The sequence below is a fragment of the Ailuropoda melanoleuca genome, chromosome 15 (assembly GCF_002007445.2).
Source record: "Ailuropoda melanoleuca isolate Jingjing chromosome 15, ASM200744v2, whole genome shotgun sequence".
Classification (NCBI taxonomy): Eukaryota; Metazoa; Chordata; class Mammalia; order Carnivora; family Ursidae; genus Ailuropoda; species Ailuropoda melanoleuca.
In genome coordinates, this window is record NC_048232.1 from 74,673,517 (window position 1) to 74,684,348 (window position 10,832).

Here is a 10,832-nt window from a genome sequence, read left to right on the forward strand (position 1 = left end):
GCCTGGGGAGCTTGGTGTAAACGTGTACCCAGGTAAAGCACTTACGCGTCTTGAAAGCGAAACAAGTTTGTTTCCTTTGGCAGTAGTACGGACCCTTACAGAACCACTCAGATGTTCCAGGAAGGGACAAGGCAAGGGGCTGGGGTGTCTCATGGCGACTCCTGCTTCGTTTTCCAGAGGTGATGCTTGTGCACACGTCCTCACGACTTTCCAGAAACGTTCTGTGTGTGTACAAACACTCACACATATCCCACATGTGTATCCTTCCCATTTCTCCTTTTAAAATCTTTTTATTTATTAATTTTTTAAGCAGGCTTCATGCCTAGCAGGCTCCAGGGCCCAATGCAGGGCTGGAACTCACGACCCTGAGATCACGACCTGAGCTGAGATCAAGAGTCAGACGCTCAACGGACTGAGCCCCCAGACACCCCCGTATCCTCTCCATTTTCATACAGTCCTGTGATGTGGCTTGCAGACCAGCACTCGGCTCCTTCGTTTTCCCCTTTCTCCCTCTCTGTAGGATGTCCTGTCCCCTCCATTTCCTCGGATCACAACTTCTGCCGTATCATACGATGTGTGGGGTTTCATTTTCTTTCTTTGGTTTCCTGGAATTTGTGGTTTCAGTTACGATTTCGTATCGAACTGAAAACACAGGTCAGCAGATGTTCTGAGCGGCCGAGCGGGAAGCCTGCCCTGGGCCCTGGGATCACGTCCTGAGCCGAAGGCAGACGCTTCACCGACTGAGCAGCCCAGGCGCCCCGGTACCTCACTTTTATTAAAGGCTTCCTCAGCCCCGGCACCCCTGGGCTGCTCTCTGCCGCCTTCTTTTTCTTACCCGAGATTGTTGCTTGGTTCTTCGTTGTCTTGCTCTCATTCATCTAACTTAATCTAATTTACCTGTTTCAGAAAATGCTGAAGTTATAAAATATAAGACTGATGGTAGATTCTTGACTCGCACACTGTTTCTGCTTCTGGCGGAATCCACAACTCGGTATGTTGTTTTTCTTCTGAAATCTCTTTCCTCAAACATCTGTTTATTTTTGTCCTGAGCCACCATGAGATTTTATCGTTTTTATAGTTTCGTTTTAGAAAGACTCACATTTTTAAAAAAGATTTTTATTTATTTGAGAGAGAGAGCACAACAGGGGGAGCGGCAGAGGGAGAAGCAGACTGTCTGCTGAGCAGGGAGCCTGACATGGGGCTCGATCCCAGGACCCCGGGATCATGACCCGAGCTGAAGGCAGACACTTAACGCGCTGAGCCACCCAGTGACCCTGGAATATCCTGTTTTTAATATGGATCCTTCCAGCCAAGGCCAAGCTACACTTTTCTGTTTATCTGAATGCTCTTTTATTTTCTTCAGATTATGACATAATTTGTATAACCAGTTCACATTTCTTACTAAATTTGGGGGTGTTTTTGTTGCTGCTTTAGGGAATGCGTGTGCGCTGCAGAATGACGCCTCACACGTCTGTCCTCCCCCCTCCCCGCCCCCCCCCAGCCCTTCAGATGCTTGCGGCAGCATCCAAGGGAAGGGTGAGCGCAGGTGTTTGGGGCCCCATCAGCGGCTGCAGGTCCCGGATGGGAGACCCTGAAGGGCCTCACTGTCCAGGTCGGGCCAGGGCTGGGCCTCGGGCAGACACTCACGCAGCCACAGCTGGGCCACAACCAACTGGACCAGGGACGAGATCCTGACTTGCCCACGTCCTTCCCTTCTGGGGAAGGGATGTTCCTCCCCTGAGGTGGCACTGGGAATGGAGCTGGGGCGGTGGCTCTGCCTGGAAGGGGTGCGGAGAAGGGGCAGGCTCACCAGTACCAGCTGGCCACCCTCGGGTGATTTTAAGAATCAAAACACTGTCTCCCCCCAGTTAAGACAAGGTGTTCATTATAGAACATTTACAAAGCATAGGTAAGAAAGCCCCAAATCACCTGTGATGCCAGCACTGGAGGGAACCTTCTGGTACTTACGTGCATAGTGATTGCAATTCTCGCCGCGGGCGGCAATGACGGGGTTGGTGGGCTCCGTCCCCTGTGTGCCCTGAGGGAGTTCCTGGGCCGTCTTGTGAGAGGCCCGCTTGTGGCTCTGACTATCCTGTGCCCCGCAAGGACCCCCTTCCCCCATCTCCTCAGCCCCTCCCCCACTCTGGGCTGTGGTCTCCACCACTGTGGGAAGGTCAAGTCAACCCTGCTGTTCTCAGGGCACAAAGGGCCCCCTACCCTGTCCAGCTATTGCCCCCTGCTTGGCTTCCAGCTGGTCCCCAAATAGCAAGATGCCCCTTGTTCCAGTCCCTCTGAGCTCAGCGTGGGCATCCTGCCCAGACTGGGGGCAGCTGGGTGTGCAGGAGTGAGCATTCACCCCACCACTCCCGGCCTGACCTGTGGGGTGTGAGGGCTACAGGAGGCAGGCACGGGCCCCGGGGAAGGCGGGAGTGCGAGTCCGGCCCAGCCCTGAGCCAGCCTGGCCTTCCCCTGTGCGCCCAGACCCCTGGGAGCCCTCCGTGAGCCCCGCCAGGGTGTAGGTGATGCAGAGTGGGGCGATCAGACCTGCACCTCGGGACCCTCACCCCACAAGGCACGGCCCTCTGACAGCACAGCATCCCTTTTGATGTCCTCAGTATTTGCTGGTGTCTTGAACTGCTCTGTTCCAACACCGTGGACCCTCCTCTAATCGGCTGTTTACTTGGCTGACTTTTGTGGAGGGCTGAGCAGGGGCAGTCGGGGACACTTGCCTTAACCCACACCCAACCCCAGGAAGTCCGGCAGGACCAGCATGTGGGATTAGATAATGCGGGGATTTCCAAACACATGCTGATCAGAGCCTTTCAGAGTCTTCGCCAGCCCTGAGCCCCTCCGAGTCCCCAGACACGCTCAAGGATCCCCCACACCTGCACCCCATCCTCCCCCTTCAGCTGCTGGCCTCCGATTCCTAGAATTACCCCAGAACTAGGACACTTCCCTGGGGAGACTCTAACCCCAACCTAACCAGAAGGCAGGGCAAGGCCAGTATCCCCGAGGTCCTCGGGCCAGGATGAAGGACAGCAGCTCCTTTGGACCCAAAGCCCTTCTCGGGAGCCCCCCTCCCCCACGAGCCCCGTGGGGAGACAAGGGAGGTTGTGAGAAGCATCTCTGGAAGAGCGGTTCTGACAAAGGGAAACTCCTTAGTTGGGGACCACAGAGACAGACCTTCTCCAGGGTCTCCCTGAGGGGGGGTCCACGGGGAGGGCCCCAGGGCATGCCACTGGTGGGGGAGGGGGCTGGAGACTTCGCCAGAGACCCACCGGCCGTGACTTGGAGAGGCGCCTCTTGCACCACCCGCGTCGGGGGAGAAACAGGGTCCCCACATCGGCTGCAAGAACGAGGCACAGAGTATCTGGTGTGGAAGCCGACGGGCTGTATCGAAGCCAGGGCGTGTCCAGTGGCGGTGCTGGGTTTGGCAGCCCCAGGGGCCAGACCCAGACCGTGCAGACAGCATTGGCCCGATTTCAGGTCATTTCATTTCATTCATTCATTCATTCGTGAGAGAGGAAGAGAGCAGGAGTGGGAGGAGGGGCAGAGGCAGAGGGAGGAGACAGAGAATCTCGGGCAGACCTCTCACTGAGCGCGGAGCCCAACATGGGACTTGACCCCACAACCCCGAGATCATGACCTGGGTCTAAATCGAGAGCAGACACTCCACGGACGGGGCCACCCGGGCACCCTGCCCCAATTTCATTTTGAAAACACACACACATAAAAATGCATAAATAAACAAACACACAAACATATATTTCCAGAAAAGCTAGAAAGATGTGAAATGCTGTCAGAAATTAACTGTGAGTCAGGGAACTACGGGTTTTTGCAGTTTCTTGTACTTTTTCATTGTCCTCCAAAATGTCTACGATGGACATGTACTCCAGGAAACAGGGAGAACCATGTTCTTAACGGTACTTTTTGTTACATCAGAGAGAGAGGCGCATTGACTGGGGAGAGGGGAGTCGAGGGCGCCCTCGGGCTGACCGGGCCTCTCCCTGGGCCCGGGGTGGTGTGGGGGGCAGGACAGGCTGAGATGGCCCTGGGCTCTGAGTGCAAATGTGGGGATCCTTGAAGGCCGCCCTTCTGACCTCCAGCCTTTCTCAGGGGAGGGTTGTGGGGCCCTGGCATGCCACCCTGGCTCTCCTGGCTGAAGGGTCACCTCAAGGCCGTCCGGAGGGGGTGGGGGCTCCAAGGCGTTCCTGGACTTGCCCAGCTGAAGGACTGCTACCTGGGTGGGCGTAGCTCCCTCCCCTCGGGGGCTCAGTGAGCTTTGAGTGGGAGTGGGACTCCACGGAGGTGGCCAGGGGGACAATTTGGGAAAAGGACTTGGCCACCTTGGCCTGAATGGATGAACCCTCAGTTCTAGGACATTTTAGGAACAAAGAGACACCTCCTGGCCATCCCTTGTCTATCAGTCCCACAGGTGGTTTATTTTGCATTTGACCCCTGACCTCCCCTCCTGGCCTGGGGCCACTGGGCTTAAGGCTGACAGGGAGTGCTCCCCAAGGCCAGATGGTCAGAAGGGGCCCTGGCGGGAGGGCTCTAAGGCAGGTGGTCAAAGAGCCCTGGGAAAGCACAGGCAGTCCTTGGCCCCAGGGGCAGGTTGGGGCACCCCAGCCTCCCTGGGTGGTCTCCACATCCTGGAGCCTGAGCCTGGACATGCCGACAGGCCGCTGGGGGCAGAGCTGAGAGAGCAGCCGGGCCGGCTTGCTGCTCGGTCTCGGAGAAACCTGAGGGAGACCATCATGCTGGCCTGGGGACCACCGGGGGTGTGGGGTGCAGCGCAGAGGGTGGTGAAGCCTGGGGTGCACGGTCCAGCTGGGCAGCTGCCAGCCGGCATGGTTCCTTCAGTAAGGGGCCAGCAACCAAGGGAGTTCTGTTCCGACCACCGTCCTGCTCTTCCAGAGGGACGCACGCCTGCTCTGTCCATGGCGGGTGCTCAGGGAATGCGGCCACCGGGCTAACAGGCGATCGGGTTTCCAACCCTTTTCCCCTGTGGGGGGGGCATCTGTGCAGGGAGACCTCCCACAGCCCCTTCTCCCTCTGGAGGTGGGCGGCCCATGCAAAGGAGGTGAGGGACTGCGGGAAATTTTTCGATGTCACAGACGGCATTTTCCGTTCTGACTAATGAGCTCCCGAACAGGCCAGAGTAAATTACAGTAAATTAGGACAGTAAATTAATACATAGCAGGGATAGTTTTGTTTGTGATCGCCAATATAATAATCAATAAGATAGTAATCAGGAACAGCCCCTCCCATCAGCCCCAAATTAGCAGTTCTTTTCTCTTCTGTTCTTCATCGAAACCACGTGCTGTCGTCGTAAACACCCCTTCCTTGTGTGCGGGACGCTCCAGTCACCCCGGCATCCACACTCCCCGAGCTGCAGTCCTGAGAGCCCGTGCTCTTTTCCATTTCCGTTTCCATTTCTCTGTCAGCAGAGGCAAGTGTGTTCTCCGGAAAATTCCGGCTCAGGTCTGCTTCATCAGACGCACAAACTCTTCACAGAATTTGGCGTGTCTCCTCTGTCGGGGCATCTGGGGACCTGCCGGTCGGGGTGCGAGCCGTGACCCTGCACCCCGGGCTTCCTTTGGCATCTCCGGGACCCCCTCCGACCGGCCTCCGGCTCTCAGCCCTTCGGACGCTGTGACGGTGACGCCCGCACTTCTGTGTGAGCATTTGCCACTGCATTTTAAATGAATCTGGTATTTTCAGCCTTTATGTGTGTCTTAGTTTAAATGTGCTTCTTGGAGATGATGCATAGCAGATTTTTCTTTGTGTGATTTATTGTTTTAGCCAGAGAAGACATCCTCCGTATAATTATAAGGAAATTGATTTCATTACATGGTTACCCGGATTTTATGCTGTTTCTAGACTTCTAGCACATACTCTTCTAACAAAGTCCCACCACGTGACGGCTTTGAGCCTGCCAGCTCGGAGTCTGGTCTGAGGCCACGAGGGCCCCCGCCGGCGATGCTTGGATACCAAACCCTAGGTTCTAGAACGTGTGCCTTTCTGGAGGCATGCAGAGCTGACCCAGAATTTGTATCTCTACTTTATATTAAGAGAGAACCTCAGTGTGCGTCCCCTTCCATCCCTTTCCCTGCGGAGTGTCTGCCACTTAGCTCCTGTTTTGCCGCTGGATTTTCTGAGCGCTTTGCCAGCTGTAGGGGTCCCGCACCTAGCTGGTTCACCTGACAGGGGGTTTGACGAGATTCAAAGCCTAGAGGGATGTGTGGACCTTTGCTCCTGAGGGAGACACCTGGCCAGGGGCGAGGAGTCACCTCGAATGAGGGAATCTGCATTCTTGCTCACTCCTGGCTGGCATGTGGGGCGGGGGGGTGTGAGGGTCCTGGGTGGGGAGGTTGTCCTTTCTGGAAGCCAAGCTGGAGATGGGCGGAGGGCCTTGGACAGAGCGGCCGGCCCACAGGGAGCCCAGCCTTCTGCCCCACACACCCTGAGACGCCTCTGGGAGGTGGACGAGATAGTCAGGGGGCAATGGGGTAGTGGTGGGAGGGAGGTCAGTGCTCCTGTCCTTTCCCAGGCCAGGCCTTCCCTTGCAGGTTCCAAGGGAGTGGAGCCTCGGTGATGGTGCCAAGAGGACAGAGTCAGCCCAGCCATTTGCTTCCTGCTGTCCCTTCTGGCCTGTGGGCCCATCACGAAGCCCCCAATGGAACCCAGCTTTCTGGGAGCTCAGGGTAGGTCCAATGGATGGCTGGCTGTCCGTCAGGATGTCTGTGACCCTCAGTCCTTAAATCAGAAAGAGCTGGAAACATCCTTGCTTGCTGGGTGTGAGGCCAAGGGCTGAGACAGGGACCAGGTGGTCAGGGGAGGCCCCTGCCCATCAAGGCAGGCCTTCAGGAGCTCATTTTGCACGTGGCCCCTTGTTGGCAGGTCTGAGTCTCAGGCTTGGGGGTGCTGGGCCTGGGGGCCAGCATGCACTGACCAGACCCACACTGCAAGAGGATGAAGGCACTGGTGGGCCTCTGCTGGCTGCCGCCATGCTCTGCCCTGGAAGACGTGTGCACGTGGAGGCCCGCATAAGCTGCAAGTGGCAGGATCATGGTGGCAGTGGGTGGGCTCCCTGTGATGGCTGTGGCGGGCTCTGTGTTCATTCCACAGCCAAACCAGAAGGGGACAGGGGCTCTGCTCAGAGAGGGGGAGCCGGGGACGGGGGCTCTGCTGGGAGAAGGGGAGCCGGGAACGGGGGCTCTGATCAGAGAAGGGGAACTGTAGTCACAGCCTCTACGGGGGGACCCTGCTCCACATGGTCACTGGGACTCTGATGGAGTCAGGGAGGCCGACTGAGACCCCTCCATCGGGCGACAGCACCATCTCCGCTGTGGCCCCCGCAGCTGCTGTGGGGAACCCCAACTTGGGCTCACCTGCCTCGGCTGCAAGGCCCCATCACTTCTGCCAGGGCCCTCTCACCTGTCTGTAGGGCTGGCTCGGGCTCTGCCTGGGAACACCCTGTCTCCTGCCAGCAGACGTACATGGTTGCTTTGTGCTCCTAAGAGGGACCAACGGAACCTTGTCTGTCTGTTCCTTCCTTTGTGTAATCTTTGCCTGAACAACTTTGGGGACGGGCCTCACCTCGGACTCTCAACGGCCTGCCTGTCCGGTGACGGTCACCACTGCCGGTGGCCAGGTGAGGACGGGAGAACCGGCGAAGCTCCTGTGTTGGCCACGGAGCGGGGCAGCTGTGGAGAAGACCCTCACACGGAGGACAGACCCTCGCTGCGGCCCCCAACCAACAAGAGGAGGGAGGACATTCTCACATAGGAATTTCCTCTCCCACTTTTAAGGGGAAGGAGGAGCATTGCCCATCCCCCCCAGCAGCCACGCACTGACCACCGCTCCCAGCCAGCCCTTCATCTCCTCCAGCAAACGAGCCTTCCCAGTTTCCTCCTACACCCTAGTCAAGCGGACCTTCCCGTTCTCTTCAGACTTGCCTATGCCAGTTTTTATGCACGGCCACAAGTGCACTTCCTCTAATGTCCCTGCATAAACCCGTTTTGCTGGTAAAATAACTGGCTATTTTATTTTAAGGGTTGACAAAACCCCCTCGGGAAAGGACCTCTTTGCTTTCCCCCGGGACCCCCGCCTTCTGGCCCCCCTGCTTCACACAAGGCCCAGGCTCGCCCGGCCCTCCTGACTGTCCCCCCAGGATGGGGGGACCCAGCCCATCTTACGGGGACTCTGGGGGCCTCAGGGGCTCTGGGCCACTTGCTTACGTTACTTTAGGGACCCCAGAGGAGACTTGTATTCATTCCGGATTGGGGTTTGGACCGGTGACTAAGCCGTCTACACAAGGCGGGGAGTGACAAGGAATGCGGTCACATTCTTCCACCATGTTCTTCAGGGTCCTTTCAGACCTTCTTTATGCAAAGAAAATCAAAGAAAAATGTGTTCTTGTCCACTCCCCCCCCCATTGTTGACAAAGGCAGCCCGTGAACCCGCGTGGAGAGCTGAGCTCGCGCCCGCTCTCCTGGAGAGGCCCGGCAAAGGTGGGGCGCGCCCGCTCTCGTGGGCTGAGCGGGCCTTGGGCGTATTTCCCGCCTTGGTCACCACAAGTTAGCATGCTGGACACGCTGGTTCCTTGTTTTCCAGGTCACGAGTGCGGCTTCTGGACAAAAGCCCAAGCGGGGCAGTTGACCGCCTCGTCCAAGGGCTGCGCCGTGCTGGTGACAGGCTCGCCCCCTTGACGTTGCTCCCGGCGGCTAGGGGAGCGCCCTCTGCGCCCCGGGAACGTGCTGCCGGTCTCCCTCTCTCGGCTCCAGTTCTGTTCCTTACCTACTTCGTTCCTGTGAGCTGCCAGCTCTCCCCTCCCCAGGCTCTGGCCACATGGGGCTCTCATGGGCTCTGTTACACACAGGGTCGTGTGCACCAGGGGCAGGCGAAGTTCTGAGCCTCTGCGTGTCAGCCTGCAGCTGTTTGTCCCCATGAAGCCTCCTTGGCGTGAAGTCAAACAGCCATGTGGGCTGCTTCCTGGAGCCACGGCCCACATCCGTTAGTCTTCTGGATGCAGCTTTGCTAGGCAGAGCCATCCAGCTGGGCTGCAGCGTCCGTGGCCTCTTCGTGCATTTCCCAGCCCCCTGTGTGAAGGGGGGACCCAAAAACACCCATTGTCCCGAAATTAATAGAATTCGAGGTCATTCTTTAGAGAGTTTTTTATAACATTAGAAACATTGGTTCTAAAAATTCATATGAAAGAGCAAAGGGTCTGGAGCAGCCAAGATGTTTGAAGGACAAAAAGTGGGCTTGATCTTTGGGGGCCCATAGAACTTCCCGCTGCCCCGTCCCCAGGCCCGGTTGAGGGGGTGGGGCAGGGCCCCCTCCGGGCAAAGTTGGTCAGGTGAGAGGGCCAGAAGACCGGAAGCTGCGAGGAACCCTCAGACCAGAGTGGGGGTGTGTGACATCTTCTGGGTGAAGCTCTCTGACCTTTGGGCATCTCAGTTGTGTGGGTGTGAGCAGGTGTGTGCCTGTGAGTATGGGGAGGCATGTGTGAGCGTGGCCGTCCCTGGGGTGGGGTGCCCATCCACCAGCGGGAAGGAGCTCTGAATGAGATGTGAAAGGGCAGAATATCCCAAAGGCACAAGCCTGCTGACCGAGGACAGCTCTGATCTCAGAAGACAGTGGGAAGGGTGGGCTGGGGGCGGCACAGACCCCCTGGGGTGGGCTGGGGGGCGGCACAGACCCCCTGGGGTGGGCTGGGGGCAGCTGNGGGGGGCGGCACAGACCCGCTGGGGTGGGCTGGGGGGCGGCACAGACCCCCTAGGGTGGGCTGGGGGCAGCTGGCTCCTCAGACCCTGGTCCAGAGTTGCTGCTGGCACGGAGGGGAAGCCGAGCTGATGGCCGGCACGGCTGCGAAGAGGCACACACCCTGGACGACACAGCGTCCCCCCAGCACCACGTGTTCAGTGCCCCCTCCCCGTGCACACCCATGCACACAGCCGCACGCCTGTGTACACGCATGTGCACATTCACAGACGTGGGCTCACATGTGCTCACCAGTGGACACCCACACACTCACACTGGAACCACGGGGCAACCACTGCTTCCCTGACGCCAAACTAGAAATAAACTCTGTGACAGGTTTAGTTTACAAACTGTCAGAATAACTTATTTTTAAAATGAGCCCCTGCTGAGGGGACGCAGCGGTGCCCTACTCATGCTGGTGGGAGACGTGCGAGCTAGATAGCCCGGCAAGAGCGAACCCACCTCCCACCTGCCCACACCTTGCACACCTGGCAGCCACAGAAATGTCAGAGATTTCCATTTCGGGTGGTACGACCGGCTCTGCAGGCCTCCACGGATGCCTGGAGATGGAGGGGGAGAGGGGCCCCAGCTTCAAGGGCTCGCTGGCGACCAGAGCTCCTCGGTCACCACCCAGACACATGCAGCGTCACAGCACAGGCGTGTGGTTCCCGAAGGATGTTTATATCATTTTTCTTTTATGAGAGCTGACTTCCTGGTCTCGTGTTTCCTCGTAGCGTCTTGTCCCCGCTACGGGAAGTGGCATCTGGGTTTCTATTTTACTTCTAGGGCCCAGGGATTGGAAGGATGGAAGATACGAGAGCCTGAGGCCTCCTGACAGGGACCTGGAGCTGGAGGGTCCGGCCCCCACCTACTGGCAAGTCAGGGTGAGGTCCCCTTGGTCCCCTCCACAAACGGCTCATGAGATCCCTGGGGCCGGCCTGCGCCGCCCTGGCCACCACCTTGTTGCTTGGTCCCGCTCTCCGCCCCACCTCGCCTGAACCCGCATCTGGACCTTCCTAAAGCTCACTGTCGGTTAGCAAACCAACACTTTTATTCTTCAAAAA

At 57.9% G+C, this 10,832-nt stretch overlaps 2 long non-coding RNA genes across 4 annotated transcripts; one reads left to right on the forward strand and one right to left on the reverse strand.

The window, feature by feature from the left end:
* Positions 1-624: 624 nt before the first annotated feature.
* LOC117796368 lies at positions 625-7,787 on the forward strand. Of its 3 annotated transcripts, none has more exons than XR_004620819.1 (4): positions 625-761; positions 907-991; positions 5,448-6,707; positions 7,658-7,787. It is a non-coding gene; the product is annotated as an uncharacterized LOC117796368 (long non-coding RNA). The 3 variants fall into 3 exon arrangements; XR_004620818.1 differs by lacking the exon at positions 7,658-7,787 and adding an exon at positions 6,904-7,040; XR_004620817.1 differs by lacking the exon at positions 7,658-7,787 and having other exon boundaries at positions 5,448-6,932.
* LOC117796369 lies at positions 7,469-10,515 on the reverse strand. Its single transcript, XR_004620820.1, has 3 exons — positions 10,257-10,515; positions 7,603-9,104; positions 7,469-7,519 (listed from the first exon to the last, which is right to left on the reverse strand). It is a non-coding gene; the product is annotated as an uncharacterized LOC117796369 (long non-coding RNA).
* Between the last annotated feature and the right edge of the window lie 317 nt (positions 10,516-10,832).